This window comes from Ambystoma mexicanum, chromosome 9 (assembly GCF_040938575.1).
Source record: "Ambystoma mexicanum isolate Mex_15411 chromosome 9, UKY_AmexF1_1, whole genome shotgun sequence".
Lineage (NCBI taxonomy): Eukaryota > Metazoa > Chordata > Amphibia > Caudata > Ambystomatidae > Ambystoma > Ambystoma mexicanum.
In genome coordinates, this window is record NC_090931.1 from 981,407,316 (window position 1) to 981,422,912 (window position 15,597).

Genomic DNA, 15,597 nt, shown 5'->3' on the forward strand with positions numbered 1-15,597 from the left:
CCTGACATATCCCAATACAAGTGTCAGGCAAAGTCAGGCAACTGAACGGAATCACACCCACACCTGACGGCCCTTTCACAGCTACCACGCGGCAGTTCACATGGAGAAAGGTGGCAAGAATCGAGAGGGTGGCGAGGAAAGAAGTAACCTTGCCCTTTTCATCTCGGGCATGCTGAACCTTTGTGGAAGGGATCCTAATATCGCAAATAATGGCTCAAGTGTCCTGCAGCTGATGTCAACGGTACACGCGGCAAGCCTATGCCGGTACCACGGGTGAGGGAAGTTCCCACGCCCGTGGTACCGGCTTTGACTCCAGAGAAACTAAAAAGCTAAGGGGTTCATCACAGCCAGTGAGTCGAGAGAGGGTGTGTTGAGTGGGAATCGCAGAGTGGCACGTTTTATTTTACCAAAACCGATGAACTGTGAATAGACTGTAAAAGGTGTGAAGGGGAGACCAGCTGCAGAGGGGTGCTAACTCAAAATACTCTGGTCGAGCCCCATATGAGATAAGCTACAAGTACCAGAAGGCCGTAGGAAGGCCAGCAAAATAGGTCAAAGTGGTCATACAGAGGGTGAAGCAAAATCCCCATACAATCAAAAGACTTTGATCAACAAGCATGGTGAAAGAAAGGGACGTGAATCCCACAGTAATAGAACATTGAAAGTAAAGAGGGGTGAGCCACTATCACCCTGTTTGAGAGCCATAGTAAACCCGGTGAAGGGAGGCTAAGAATCAAGAGGGGTTGAAGCCAGGCAGAGGGGGATCCAAGGGTGAAAATGTGTCACCCCGACATTGAGAAAAGTGAGAGCAGAAGTTAGAGAGACGGGAAGAGTAAACCCGAAGGAGGGGTGCCAGAGACGAAGCTATCACCCAAGTACCAGCAGTCAAGAGAGGTCTGAGCCCGGCAGAAGGAGATCCAAGGATGAACCCATCACTCAAGTACTGACAGTCGAAAGAGGTCCGAACCCGGCAAAGGGAGATCCAGGGGTGAAGCTATCATCCAAGCTTTAAGAAAAAGAACTAACATATAAAAGTAAGTAATAAGAAACGTAAAGGGTCAGCCGCGAGGAGGGGGACCCAGGGGTGAAATCATCGCCCTCTCTGAACTTTTGGATTACAATTGAGAAGGGTCAGCCCAGAAGAGAGGGTCCCAGGGGTGAAACCATCACTCTTTCAGAACTTTTGGATTACAATTGATAAGGGTCAGCGCCCAGAAGAGGGAGACCCAGGGGTGACCCTGTCACCCAGTGAACTTTGCAAACGAACTTTCATTTGGTTAAATGAACTTTAGTTTTTTTTATTTGAACACAACAGGCCCGGAAAACAAGAGACTTTCATAGGAAAGGAGACTTAGCCATCGACGGTCCTGAGAACTGCCATTAGAACAGTCGTCTTGTCCTGGAGAAGCCCGAGACAGTACTGTGTTCCAAGCTCCCACCTTACCCTGTGCACTAAAAACATGGGGAAGGAAGGCTCAGGCTACCATATCCTGACATATCATTTGAGAACACTTCTTTTTTCTTGAGAACTATCCCACACCCCTTTTTGTATTAGTTGTGAAGTTTGGTAGTAGGTTTCTTAGTATAGGCCCTTTTATTTGCCACAACGCCACTAGGACTGCCTTATTGTTTCATTTGATGGTTGACGCTTGCGCCCATCTTAGCTATAGGTTTAGAATGGCAGTTTTTCCAACCTGCATACAACTTTAATTGTTCAATAAACACCCTTGAACTGTGAGCACTTGTGTCTGCCTTACTTGTTGTCACCATGAGTTTCTCCCAAATAAGACTGCAAACAATAGCCAGTGTGTGTTGCAGCAGATGTCAACGGAACACAAGACCCTCCTCTGCTGATAACCGAGCCGGGGAAAGACGTTTGTCTCCATGGTACCAACCTTGACTCCAAAGAGAAAGAAAGCCAAGGAGTTCATCACAGCCGGTGAGTTGAGGGGTGAATAGATAATAAACCGAACTATGTTGAACGGAAAGCAATCGGCTTATTGAACTGTGAAAGCATAAAGAGCTATTGATGCTAGAAGGGGGGAAACCAGCAACTGAGGAGTCTGGCACCACGTGGGTGCTTACTCACTGGACACTTACCCGATTGTTGAAACTGCCATAACCAGAAGGTCTTGGGAAAAGCGGAAAAGGGGGTCGGAGTGGTTATACAGGGGGTCTTGTAAAATCCTCTGTACAGTCGAATGTCTTTGACCGACAGATTGTTGTGAAGTTAAGGGACGTGAATCCTGCATCGTAAGAATTGGGAAGTGAATCCTGCATCATATGAATTGAATGAGAAAGGTGCAATTGGCAAGATTGAACATGAAGGAGGGATGCCGAAAAAAGGGGGCGAAATCTAAGGTCCTGAAATACAGTGTGTTGACAGGAGAGAACACGACCGAGGGATGTCCACAGTGAACTGTTTAGCAAAAATTGGCAAGCGTGAACCCGGCAGAGGGATGCTGACAGAAAGGGGCGAAGCCTGAAGAACTGTTGAGCAAAAATTGACAAGCGTGAACCCGGCAGAGGAATGCCGACAGAAAGGAGCAAAGCCTGAAAAACTGTTTAAAAAGACATTAAGATTGGTGAATGCAAGAAAAGCCAGGTGGAACCTCAAAAGTAGGAAGGCTGACGTCTGAGATGGGTCCGAAATCGAAAGAGGGAGATCCAGGGTTGGAAAGTCATCACCTAACTGTCCATTGAGAAAGGAACTTTTTACTTGTTTTCTTGAAAATATCAGTCCGTCGAAGGCAAGAGACCTTTGTTGGAAAGAGACATTTATCCATCGAAGAACCTGATAGCTGCTGCAGAACTGTTGGCTTGTGCTGGGAAAGCTTGAGTGTGTACTGTGCTTCGGAGATCCACCTTGTCCTGTGTTCTAAACGTGGGGAAGGAAGACCCCTGGCAATCACATCCTGACTTATTATTTGTGAACACTTCTTTATTAATTGAAAACCCTATGCCACACTCTTTCTGTAATTAGTTGAAAGGATTTGGCAATATGTTTTTTAGTATAGGCCTTTTATTTTGACAAGATGCCACAATGACTGCTTTATTTTTCATTTCATAGTCGAAGCTTGCTCCCGTCTTAGATTTAGGTTTAGGCTCAGCGTTTTGCCACCCTACATTTACAGTTTAATAAACACCCTTGAACTGTGATCACTTGTGTCTGTCTTTACTGTTGCCACCATAAATTCCTTACAGTACATGTTCCTATTTCCTCTCCTTACACTCTCTCTGACTCTTTCCCTCCTCCAAAAACAAATAATCTCCACCCTGACTTCACAAAAATATTGTTCTCTTGCAGTACAAGGGTTTCTCTTTGCACCCTTCTAGTATCTCCATTCCTGCACTATCCCAATATCTCCCTCCTCTACATCATGCGTCTCTTGCCTCACCAGCTTCCCTTTCTCTCAGGTCTCCACCATCAAGTCCTCCATACTCAGGGACTCCAGACAGGGGTCTTCCAGGTTATGCTGATCTCCTAGGAGCAGCATATAACAGAACATGGGCTTGGGGTGCCACACAATCACAATTCTACATGAAGATGTTTAACCCACAGTGCAAAAATGCATGGACAATTCGGTTGTATACGAATTGTTCATATTACAACTGTTCGAATGACAATTGACCTTTTCACAATTGACCGAATTGTGAAGGTCAATTGTAAGATATATGCGGGGGGAAACCTCCCACCCAACCCAAACCCGCCCAAAACCCTATATATATATATATATATGTACATATATATATATGGTCAATTGTGAAAAGATCAATTGTGACCCTTTAAATTCGGTCAATTGTTCATTCGAACAATTGTAAATGAACAATTTGGTTAAAACCGACAATTCATTATCTGATTATTATACATTGGGACTCATTCCAAGTCTGGCGGTCCGGAAATAAGGGTACTGGTACCCTTTCAGAACCACCAGACTATGAGAATGCCTGCAGGGGCCGGTACTCCCGGCAGGTCTGACCTGCATGAGCACGGCCACTGCAGGCATGGTTTTCGCAGAAGCACCAGCATTGTTAGCAGCGGTGGTGGTGCTTCTGTGTCTTCATTCCCATGGAGTCCTAGGGGACTCCACGGGAATGGGGACTTACAGTGTCTGCTGCCTGACATCCCGAGACACCGGGATCTCAGGCGGTGGAATGTGTTACGAGGTTGGCAGCAACCCAACCTTGTAATTAGGTTTTTAATGAAAAAAACACACACACACACACACACACACACACACACACACACACTCTCTCTCTCTCTCTCTCTCTCTCTCTCTCTCTCTCTCTCTCTCTCTCTCTCTCTCTCTCTCTCTCTCTCTCTCTCTCTCTCTCTCTCTCTCTCTCTCTCTCTCTCTCTCTCTCTCTCTCTCTCTCTCTCATGAACTTGAATTCCATGTGAAGATGTTTAACCCACAGTGCAAAAACACATGGAAAATTAATTATCTGATTATTATACAGATTGTAGTTTACTATAAAGACTTGCCCACGTCGTGTAGACAAAGAATTATACCTAATAATGTAACCCTGTGTATGGATATAAAAACCAATACCAAGGGATCTATTACTTGGAAGAATGGACCCAAACACGAGCAGCAGACCTCCTAGACAGGAAAGTAAAAGGCACGTTAACCACAGCCTTTGTCTTTCTGTATACAAAACAATAGTACATCCAAATATGCAACCAACCTCAATTGTGCTATTCTAGGCAATGAAGAACATTGTACTGGCTGGCAATACAGGATAGTCAACAGGATTGCAGGGAGGTCTGAGGTATCTGCAGAGCGACAAGGAAGATATATGCAGGATGAGAAATGGTAGGAGAATCAGAAGAGTAAGATAGGAAGAGGAATGGTTCCTTAGCGTGTGTTTGAGAAGATCCAGTGACTGGATAACAGCAGGAAGGGAGGATACGCTGCTTGGGTAAAATCCGGAGCCTCCACAATGTGACAGGACTATTCCCGACGGCACGCGAACGCCTAGAGGCCAGGAAGTTTCATGAAGAACCCGACGGCACGAGGACGCTCTCATTCACCCCTCCGGGTACCAGGAAGTCTCTAGTCTGTACCAGGATGAAATGAGAGAGGGGCTTCTGGACTTACTGTGCAGTGTAAACAACAGGTAAGGATCCAAATACTGGCAGTCAGTTAGGCAATCCGAGTCGGAAATAGGCTGAGCAATTCCAATCCAAAAACGAGAGACGAGGGAGTCCGTTGAAGAGTTCCGGGTTTGGTAAGAGGATGTCAGGTAAGAATCAAGAAGGAGCGGGAATACAGCAAGATCAATATGGTGCCAATCTATGCAAACTGCTAAATATACAACTTGGAAAAAGATCATATTTTACACAATACAGAGTGTTGCCATATGGAAAGGAACCACTACAGAATGCTTCTCTTTTAATATATTAGTTTTTTGAATAAGTGAATATCTTTCGCTATGGACACAGATAATCCAACCATCTATTACTTAGAATCCCTGAGGTGAAGATATTAAATCTGCAGTGCCAGAGCATTTCTGGGGTGTCGGGGGGAGGTCAGGGTGGAGAGCGGTGGCGTCATACAACTGCGCAATTTAATTTCCAGATATTCTCGGTAGTACTCCACCTTTCACTCGGTGGTGGCCTTCAACTTCTTTTTTTTATTTAAAAGGGCACCCTATTGGACTGAATTATTGTCTGCACACAAACCCAATTGAATGAATTACCCTCTGGCCTGGAACCTTTACAGCTTTATTTAAGATGGTTCCCTGTGGAGTTTGTCCTACCAGTACCATGTAGTTCAGGTGGACATGCCTGCAGTCAGAAAATTAATGACCATATTTATTTTACATGATGAAAATAAACCATGTAAAACTTAATTAGAATGTGTATGGTTAGCATACTCATCATGGCAGGTTGATTAATTCCAAGAGCTTCTTTTATATGATCCTTGGTACCCTGTCTAGTCACAGGTAGAAAACTACTGAAACAACCCCATAGCCTTTGTGCAACCAATTCAAGGGCATTCTTCCTCTTTCCTGTCTCCTGTTTTCTCAAGCATGTGACTGGGAGAGTGCCGGTGAGAAACCACATAGCATCAGGTATTGTTCTGTTGACTTTACTTTTATTATTCATTTAAATTATAACTTTTGAATAATTTTGCGTAATATTGTTTAAAGTTATTTACATCTGACTGAAAAACTTGATACTGGTCAAACAATTAAAGAACTTCTCTTGGCTAGCATTGTTGGCTGTTCAAAATTAGAAAGATGAATTCAAATTCTGATACTTTGGAGTTTGTTTCCTTATAGAGACTCCTAAGATACTGGCACCTTACAAACATGTTAACTCGAGTTTGGATATCTAATATGTTTTCGATAATGAACAGATTGTGTATGCATAAATCTATGGTTTGTATAGAAAACACAAGTATAGTGTGTAACAACTGTATGGAGCTGTGGCCTGGGCCCTATCAAACTTGGAAGAGGTGGCTAAACTTGAACACACCATACTGAAGCGCTTGCTAAGACTTCCTGCATTTACATCTACCGAAATGGTCTTTCTGGAATTTAGCATTCTGCCTGTTATCCAAAGAGTTCAACTGGCTTGCGGAGTCACCCTTTGGAAATTAGCATAGGGCCCCTTGTGACATCCTTTCAGGCTCTGATTTATGAGGTGCTTATTTCCAGATTTTAGCTAATGCCAAAAAGCCAAATCGTTAAGCTAAAGGGTGTTGTGAGTAGGCAGGTACAGACTATCACAGAGGACTTACCAGGCATGACGCTAAAGCAATATAAGACCAAATTCAAATTTTCCCAGGGAGCAATTAATCGTAAATGTGTCAACACATAATCATGCCTCAGAAAGAATCTGCTATATTCAGGAGAGGGTGGGAACACCTTATTTATTTATTTCTTTTTACATTTGTAAAGCGCGCGCAAGCCCTCAGGCATCAGAGCTCTGTGGATAACAGGTTATATGGCATGAGGCCAATTAGGCACAGAAGGCGGTTACTTTGATGCCATGGTTACATTGTTGCATATGGTCATAAGAAGTATAAACAGTGCCTACATATTGCTCCAAGGGTCCAGAAGAGATGGGAGGCCAAAGTCATTCAAGTTAATTGTACAGCTAGGTTTTGTGGGCTTTACAGAAAGCCCAGTATGAGCCTTCTGATCTGAGATTGAGTGGGAGGGAGTTCCCTTGCTTAGCTGTAATAACTGGGAAACTAGAGCCACGTTTGAAGGTAGGTTGAACTAGTCTTTGGCATAGGGTGTTCTGACGGGCCTGGTTGATTGCGGTTTGGAGAATCTTTGAGACAGGTAGGGCGGTGCTGATTTGGAGATGCATCTGTTGGTAATGGTTAGGGTCTTAAAGAGAATTATTTCCCGGATAGGGAGCCAGTGTACCTTCATATGTCAAACCTTCCTATGTCAAACGGTTTATTCGGAATTTCCTGATCTGGGATTATTTGAAAAGGAAGTTTATACGGTCCAAACGCATGAAATTGACGGGACATGGACCCAGAACATAAGGGAATTGAAGGTGTGTCGGCTGTGTGGCAAAAATACTCTGGAGACAGTGAAACATCTACTGGCAGACTGTGAATCAATAATAAAACTGAGATGCTTTGTGCTTATTCAGGCAGGCCTTAGGTAAGGGGTAACAATGGAAGAAAATTGATCTTTATTTATGAGTGAAATACATGAAGAATGTATCATTTATTTTTGTCTATTTTGTAAGAAGGTCAAAGACTTTCTTAATATTTTAAGTTAAGTCAATTTTTTCGGATTTTAATGATACTTTGAGTCTTAACATGTTTATGTGCTTTCGTGGTAAGGTGCGTCTGGACTGGCCACTGTTTTTTTATATTTTTATGTGATCACGTAAGATGTAATAGGATTGTTGACCTAATCGATGGTTTTAGGTATGGGTCTGTATTTGTAAAAAGTCTGAAAAAACTGAGTCACAATAAAATAAAATTCAAATGAAAGTGTGCAACAACCATTGTGTAGGTATCTTCACCAAAAATTCAGATTTTCATTTTAAATTTTTTTTTTTTATAACGCACTTCATGCTGCACACCAGCCTCTAAGCGAGGACCCGAGTATCGAATCTATGCTCCTCAGAGCTGTTACCCCTAAATTATCCTCACGGGCCAAAGTAATTAGTTGCAAGCATCCTAAAATCATAAGGCCATGGGTATCATTACGAGGTTGGAGGCAGCCATGGAGCTATTAGGTCCATGGCTGCCTCCAAAACCCTTCCGACTCCGCCCTGGTGAATGGAGCAATTACCGGTCCATTCCGAGGTCAGAGGGACCGGTAATTCCCCATTCACCAGGGCCATTCCCCATTCCCATTGAGCCCTTAGAGGGCTCAATGGGAATGGGGAAGGCGCCAATAATTGTACCGCAAATTGCGGTACCGTTATTAGCTCGAGTCCCTTTGCGGGTCCCGTCCTTAACTCCTGCAAAAACCAGGCGTTAAGGAAGGATCTGCAAAGGGAACTCGTAGTAGGGAGGTAAGGGATTACCGGCACTGGTGCCCTTACAGGTGCCGATAATCCATTACCTCCCACCTCATAATGAGGCCCCATGTCTTACTATAAACAACCTAACAATTGCCAGAACTTGGCCTGGCTTTCTGGAGCCTTGTCTGCTACTAGTAACTCAGTATTAGCGCCTCGCCCGGGTTTTCAGGCGCTCTACTTTTTTTAGGTTACTTTCATGGAATTCTAGAGGACACACAAAGTTGCTAAATGATTAGAAAATGTGTAATATATTGCGGATACAGGAAATTATTGTGCTCCAACAAACCTGGCCAAGTCAACAGGTGACACTGGGTGGTTTCTAGTCAACTGCACAATTAGCAGTGCGTGGGGAGAAGGGTCATCCCCAGGGTGGTCGACTTGTGGCAATTAACTCTTCTTGGGCCTCAAGGGTAGTAATTCTTTTTTTTTTACTTACATTTTATTAACAAGTAGTTACACCAACAATGATCCACATTGCAGCCACCACAATAACAACTGACAATAACCCCCCACCCTCCCCTTGACCCGGAAATGTCCACCTCTTCAAACAACAATCATTCAGACATGAAATAATAAAAGCAATATGACCAATTAAACCAGTATGACCAGGTGTGGTTCAACTTGCATGACTAGACCCAAACCTTTGAGCTCTCTCCACTCCGGGTGCAGAAGCACCCCCCCTCTCCTCGCCCCAGTATCAGAGGACCTCCACCAGCAGCCCAGGGAACATCCCTCATAACCTATTAATGTACAGTTGGCCCCACATCTCCACACCCACCCAGCCCCGTTTCGGCAGTGCTCCTTCCCCCGACAAATCCATCTGCCCGCCAAATCCCACTCCCGGCCCACCCCTAACTCCTCTCAAGAAATATTAATTCAGGTTCCACTTGATGATCAGCAGGCCCTATTCATCACTTAATGACCCCATCGTGTACATGTCCCTAGGTTTCTGTTCCCACCCTGCCCTGTCCGGAACCTCTGTGGATTTCCACTTCTGTGCCAGAGCAATTTTACCAGCTCTCAGCATCACCTCCCATAGTCTTGGGAACCTATCCTCAACCATATCCACTGGAGGCACATCCAACAAAGTCTGGAGGGGGTACAGGTCAAGCTGAACACCTGTCACTTCCTTCATCCAGCTCAATACCTCTGACCAGTAAATCTGTATCTTGGGGCACTCCGACCACATATGAAACAGTGTAGCCTGTTGGCCACAGTACAAGGACAAAACGGGGAGCCCTGAAACATCTTAGAAATCCTAATAAGGGTCTCTGTGCCATCTGTGCAGGACCTTAGAGTTATGCATCATAGTGGAAGTAAACAAATTCCCATGAAAGGTAATCTTAAATATTATGCTCTATGTCTCCTCTGGGATTACACTACCCACCCAGTTCTACCAACTTTGTTTAAAGTCCTGCCTATCCCCGACATCCGCTGTGATCATGACCCTAGACAGACACGAGAGGATACCTCTCTGACATCCTCGAATTGTGTCAAATTCCTGGTTAACCTGCCCTCCCCCCTTTTATCTGTGAGCAACCCTCTGAGCCTCAAATATTTGAAAATGGAAAGGGATTTGTGCCCGAGACCTGCCCAGAGGGCTTCGTAACCTAAGCATAGAAGCAATTTTTGATGATCAAACATGTTATATTATGAGCGATAAAGGCAGGCTCAAATCGGAATATCAAACAAATTGAATTAACCTGGTCGGTCTGTCGGTCCAGGAGCAGCAATGGCAGAATGCAAGAGTCTCCCTGAGGATCCTGCTCCCCCAGCGTAACGGGACAGCCAGCGGGGGAAGGAGCACGAACCCCAGGGAAACCCTCTGGGGAATAAAACCCTGGACGAAATGGGTGGAAGTCCCTCAGGTGGATGGAATCCTCCAGATGTTGAATCTCTGCGATACGGAGGCCTGGGTTCTATAGAGTAAGGAAAATGATAGGTGAGTATGTGAGCTGACAGAAGTAATGTAACAGAGGTAGAACGGAATGAGTAAGATCTTACAGGATTTCCAATACAAGAAAAGGCGTTAAATGGGATGATGACACACCATGGATACGGAATCTGTCTGAGATCTGGACCTCAAATACTCTGGAGGTTCCTAAAAGGTGGAGGTGAGTAAGTAAAGGCAATGGGGAGAGAATGTGCAGGTCAAAGAAAGAGGTAACTCACTGTTTTAGAATGGACTGGGACCAAGCTTTCACCTGATCGCTTAAAGAGGTGAAGAGGATCGGCTGTATCAGAAGGACCTGGAAGTACGGGCAGACTCAAGAGTATCGGGAATAGCTGACGCTGTAAAGGTAATCTGAGGTAGCGGGAGAGAACAAATAAAGAGATTAGCATAGGAAAGGAAGAGCAGCAAGTTCAGAGGAATCAGAATTGCCCTGGATGCGAACTTACGGAGCGCCTCTGCAAACAGTAGCGACGCTACGAGGAGAGTGTCGCTGGTGCTTTAATGGAATCACGTGACTTGCTACCGGCGTCAGTTGCGGACGGGAATAGACTAGACTGCTGATGCTCGTATAGCCGGGATCGCCTGTCCTCGGTGCGGCAGAACGTTGTATTGCTCCACAAAGCCGCCTTCTGTAGAACAAGGACCAACGTCTGAAAGGTGTAACAAAACACCTGGCATTTTAGCCCTCCACATTACCACGGTATTAGATCACCAAAATGTTCTTATAGCCAACTTATATTATAGTAATTTGTCCTCAACTGTTACCACATTTATTAACAATTTAACAGCGATTTTCAACAAATGGACAGAAATCTTTGTATTATTGTAGCGGGCGATTTTAATGCAAATTGCTTGGGCGATCACCCGTTGCATCTAAATAACGGGTTGCCCCTCTCTATGTACCAACTTAAAAAAGGCCAGTGGGGTGATCAATGGATCCAATTCCTCTCGGATTGGTACCTGTTTTGTTTAAACAGGAACATTGAGGGTGATCTTTTGGGGCGTAATACTTGGCATAGGAACAATCATCAGTCATGCATTGTTGTTATGTATACCTCCTGAAGCTATTATTCTATCATTGCCTAAATTTGAGATCTTATGGTCTGAGGCTAGCGATCATAGTATGTTAAACGCCACGTTTAAAAAACTATGTAAAGTTCCTAAAACCAGGTTAATGCCTGAAATTGAAGAAGAGGGGATAAGGAATCGAGTAATCTGGAACCATAAAAACATTGAAAAATGTAATGACAAAGGTGTTTCTGCGTTTGATTTTACATCATGTGTGGATAAATGCGTACTGTTTTCCCCAGAGGAATTACCACAATTTATTAAGATCATAATTGAAGATAAAGTTTCATATGTTAAAGCCTTTTCAAAGCAACCTCACATATTTACCCATGATACCCAGGAGTATTAGAGACAGATGAGGAAGCAGATCTAAAACATGACTCCTTGCAAAGAATAAGGAAGAGAGATAAAAATAAGATAAAAGCATTAAGGTACAAGTTGTTGCAAGAAGATGGTGAAACAATGTTGAATATCATCCTTAGAAAATCAGATATTAACTCCTGGAAGTTGACAAACATCATGAAGCCACCTCAATCTGTGATTCAGGAAAATACTATATTGAAAACGGCCTGGTGCAAACATTACACTGGGTTATATTCCTTCGAAGGCAATGTTCTTGAGTGGAACTTTAAAGATAAAGGTTGTTTTTTAGATTTCGATGTGGATGACAACTTGCTTATTATTAGTAAGTCTAGTCATTTGTGTCCACCACACCCTAATTGTCTTTGGAATGATATTGTTAGGGTAGGCCCATAATATGTGTTAACATCTTAGATGTACTCTTTTGTCAAATTCTGAAATTCTCGCCAGACCCCACCCTCATGAAAAACCTCACTAATTGCCCCATCTATAAAAAAGGATCAAAATTGGATCCTATGAACTATGGACCAATCTCACTGCTGGATGAACAAGCAAAAGTATTTTCTGCCCTTATCGTTAAACAATTAAACCAATAGGCAGCATCTTGGGGCATTCTGAACCGGTTTCACACTGGGCTCCAAAATGGGGTCGGTACAACCCTTAATGGTTATATTATAGGCACAATTCGAGAACTGCTTGGAATTTAAATGCCACGCCTGTTTTTATGGCAAGTATTGGCCTCTCTGAAGCTATCGATAAAGTAAATCGCAATCAGATGTCGTCCAAACTAAAGCAGTGGGGGATACCAAATCATCTTTTAAACTTCTTAGTACATATCCACTCTGATACACATTTACAAAAGTAAGACTAAATATGCATGGTCACATTTCTAGTCTAAATGCGACCCATAGAGGTTTGAGATGGGGTGTATATTAGCCCCCTGTCTGTTTAACCTTTATATGGCAGATATGGGATAGGAGCTTGCAAATGCAGCCTTAATTTCTCCGAAAGTAAATGGCATAACTTGTTTGCCTTTCATATGCTGATGATGATATATTTGTTAAACCCCACCCAAATTGTACTACAAAAACATTTAACTGCCTTCCATGATTATATATTGAAGAATGAACTTGTAATTAATGTAGGGAAAACTAAAATTATGCAATTCTCAGGCTCCAAAACTACTAAGCCTAGATTTAATTAGTGGCTGAATAATCAGCTTTATTGACTACTTTGACAACGAAAGCAATGCAATTGAGGGCCCAAATGAAATTTCGCAATAATAAATATGGGACATTGTCTACATGTCTTCTGCTTACATTTTACCTAGGGAACGTCATTCCTTCATTGATGCATGGATTGGAAGTGTACCATTTGCTGATTAACTATGATTTATCTAAAATTGAAAGGCTGCTTTGGCGAAATGTGTTGTTCCTTCTTAAAGGGGTCCTGGTAGCTGTGATTCGCTTTGAGTTAGGGTTGAGATTTCTAATTTCATACCTATTGTGGGGGAGATTGATGCTTTGCAAGAATTCATTTCTGCCCCGCAGAACTCACTGTATGAACTTTTTAATAAGAACTCTGAGTAATACACTGAGATATGTTGACACGTGTGAAAGAAATAGCACTGCAATAGGGATCTCATTTAGTAAAATGATTTAACATTTAGGCTGAGCAAAGAAGCGCCTTTGGAAGTATGATTGGTGTGAGACATGTACTGCAGTTTAAAATTAATATTATACAAACGACATGTTAGCCTACAAAATGAACATAAGAGATTGGGTATCAGTTGTAACTATATGGTCAGGTTCCCTTTCCATATTTGAGAATTATGTTTGAGATTTTGCTTCAATTTTTATATGGGAAAAACTATAGCCCCTGCCAGCTTTGTGTAGGTTTTGCAGCAATATAATTGAAAACCAGAAACCTTGGGTAATTGAATGTGATGTCCCACAATGTACGCATTCTCTGCTTAAACCGCTTTTTGTACGACTCATCTTTCATCTCGCATGAATGTTTATGGGCTTGGATTAAACACAGAAACTCACCCTCTTGAACCAATTATTAACCTCATTCACATTTTAAGGATAGAGGAAAGTAAGATAGGATGGTATTTAGATGGGATTTGAATTATTCCATTCAAATGTTAAGTGTTTGCCTTTTTAGGATATGTGGCATCAAGGTTTTAAATGTTCTAAAATGAGTTGTACTTATGGTATTGTTGTACAAAGACTTTTTGATAGTGTTTTTAGAACTTGTGATTTGTTTTACTCTTTGTGTAAGGTTCGATTTTTAAACCATGTGCTTAACCTATATGTGTGGGTGTGTGCGATTGTCATTACTTCAATACAGAGAAAATGATAAACCACTTTACGAGAAAGTATTCAAACTGGATACACATTATGTCATGAAACACTGCCACATGCAGAAAACACAAACATAGATTTGACTCATGATACAAACACAGATGGATTAGAAGCTTTACCTAGAAGAAGCAAATTAGTGAAGTACGCTACAGTGCTATAGTTATATCTTGCAATCTTATGATGTGATTGGGAAAGAGCATTTCTGCCTTGCATAGCGGAGACACACCATTCAGACGAATAAGCATTTCAAAGCATGCTAAGCTGTGCTGGCTGGCCTTGTTTAAACCATGCCATATGGGCACATTTGGGGATGCCTGTGTGTGTCTGAGATTTACACCTTCCATCTAATTCACAAAGCTTAGAACTGGAGCAAATGTAAAGATGCCTGGAGCATCTGTGCTACGCCCATGAGCAAGTATGTGTGGCAAGGGAGCATCTCAACGATGTTCCAGGCATCTCAATATTTGCTCCAGTTTTAGGCTGTGTGAATCAGTCAAAGGGTGTTCACGGTCATCTTTTCGTTTGGTCCAAAACAGTCTTTGGGTATCAGGCCCTGAAATTCTAACCAAAAGATGGGCATAGCGACTGAATGCAGTTATGAAAGACGTGGATCCACGTAAACCAATCTAGATTGATAAAGTTGTGATGGACGGAGCAACTTAGTTCCTGTGTTCTCTCTAGGCTGGGTCCCTGGGTGTGCATGCGCAGTCAGCAATTTAACACTGCTGAGTGATCCCGCACAATACTAGCCCTAAGGGTTCAAAACAGTCCTGAGAGGAGAGAGGCAATTTAACAGTAGAGTCCAGGACTGGTCCATGGAGGTATCGGCATCTTTCATTAGCTAGACAATAAAGTAACTCCTATATACTACACAGGTGATTGGGCTCCAATTCTCCCTTTCTCAGTTGGCAAGGTGTCCAACTCTGCCCTCTTTCTCCTTATCTCTCCCCTTCATTAATTTGCTCCATTTGCACCACAGTTTCCAATGGTTCTTCCCCGTGAGAAGCTGGAGGGAAACACGCTTTGCGGGTGTTGCTTTAGAAGCAACATGCATTGGCATCCTCTGCTTTATGTGCGACTGTTCAGGGGTCTAGAATTAAAACGAAAGTGGGGGGACCCATTAACATACCGATGTAATGTGGCATCACCAGAAATTAGCATATCAAGGTGAAATATGCAAATGTCATTCAATTGGCTTTGCATAACCATACAAACTGCACAGAACGAATGGCATTTGCCTGTCACAAAACCAACACACACAAAAAACCAAGGGAGGATATTTTCTTCTAATCGTGTTTTGAAAAAACTAGAAGGTGTGCATGTTTAAAATTCCAAGAACC

General features: G+C 42.9%; 1 protein-coding gene across 4 annotated transcripts in view; it reads left to right on the plus strand.

Annotated features, from left to right (window-relative positions):
• The window catches only part of METAP1D (methionyl aminopeptidase type 1D, mitochondrial), a 1,748,106-nt gene that overhangs the window by 1,505,690 nt on the left and 226,819 nt on the right, over positions 1–15,597 (plus strand). The gene's annotated exons all lie outside the window — the stretch shown is intronic.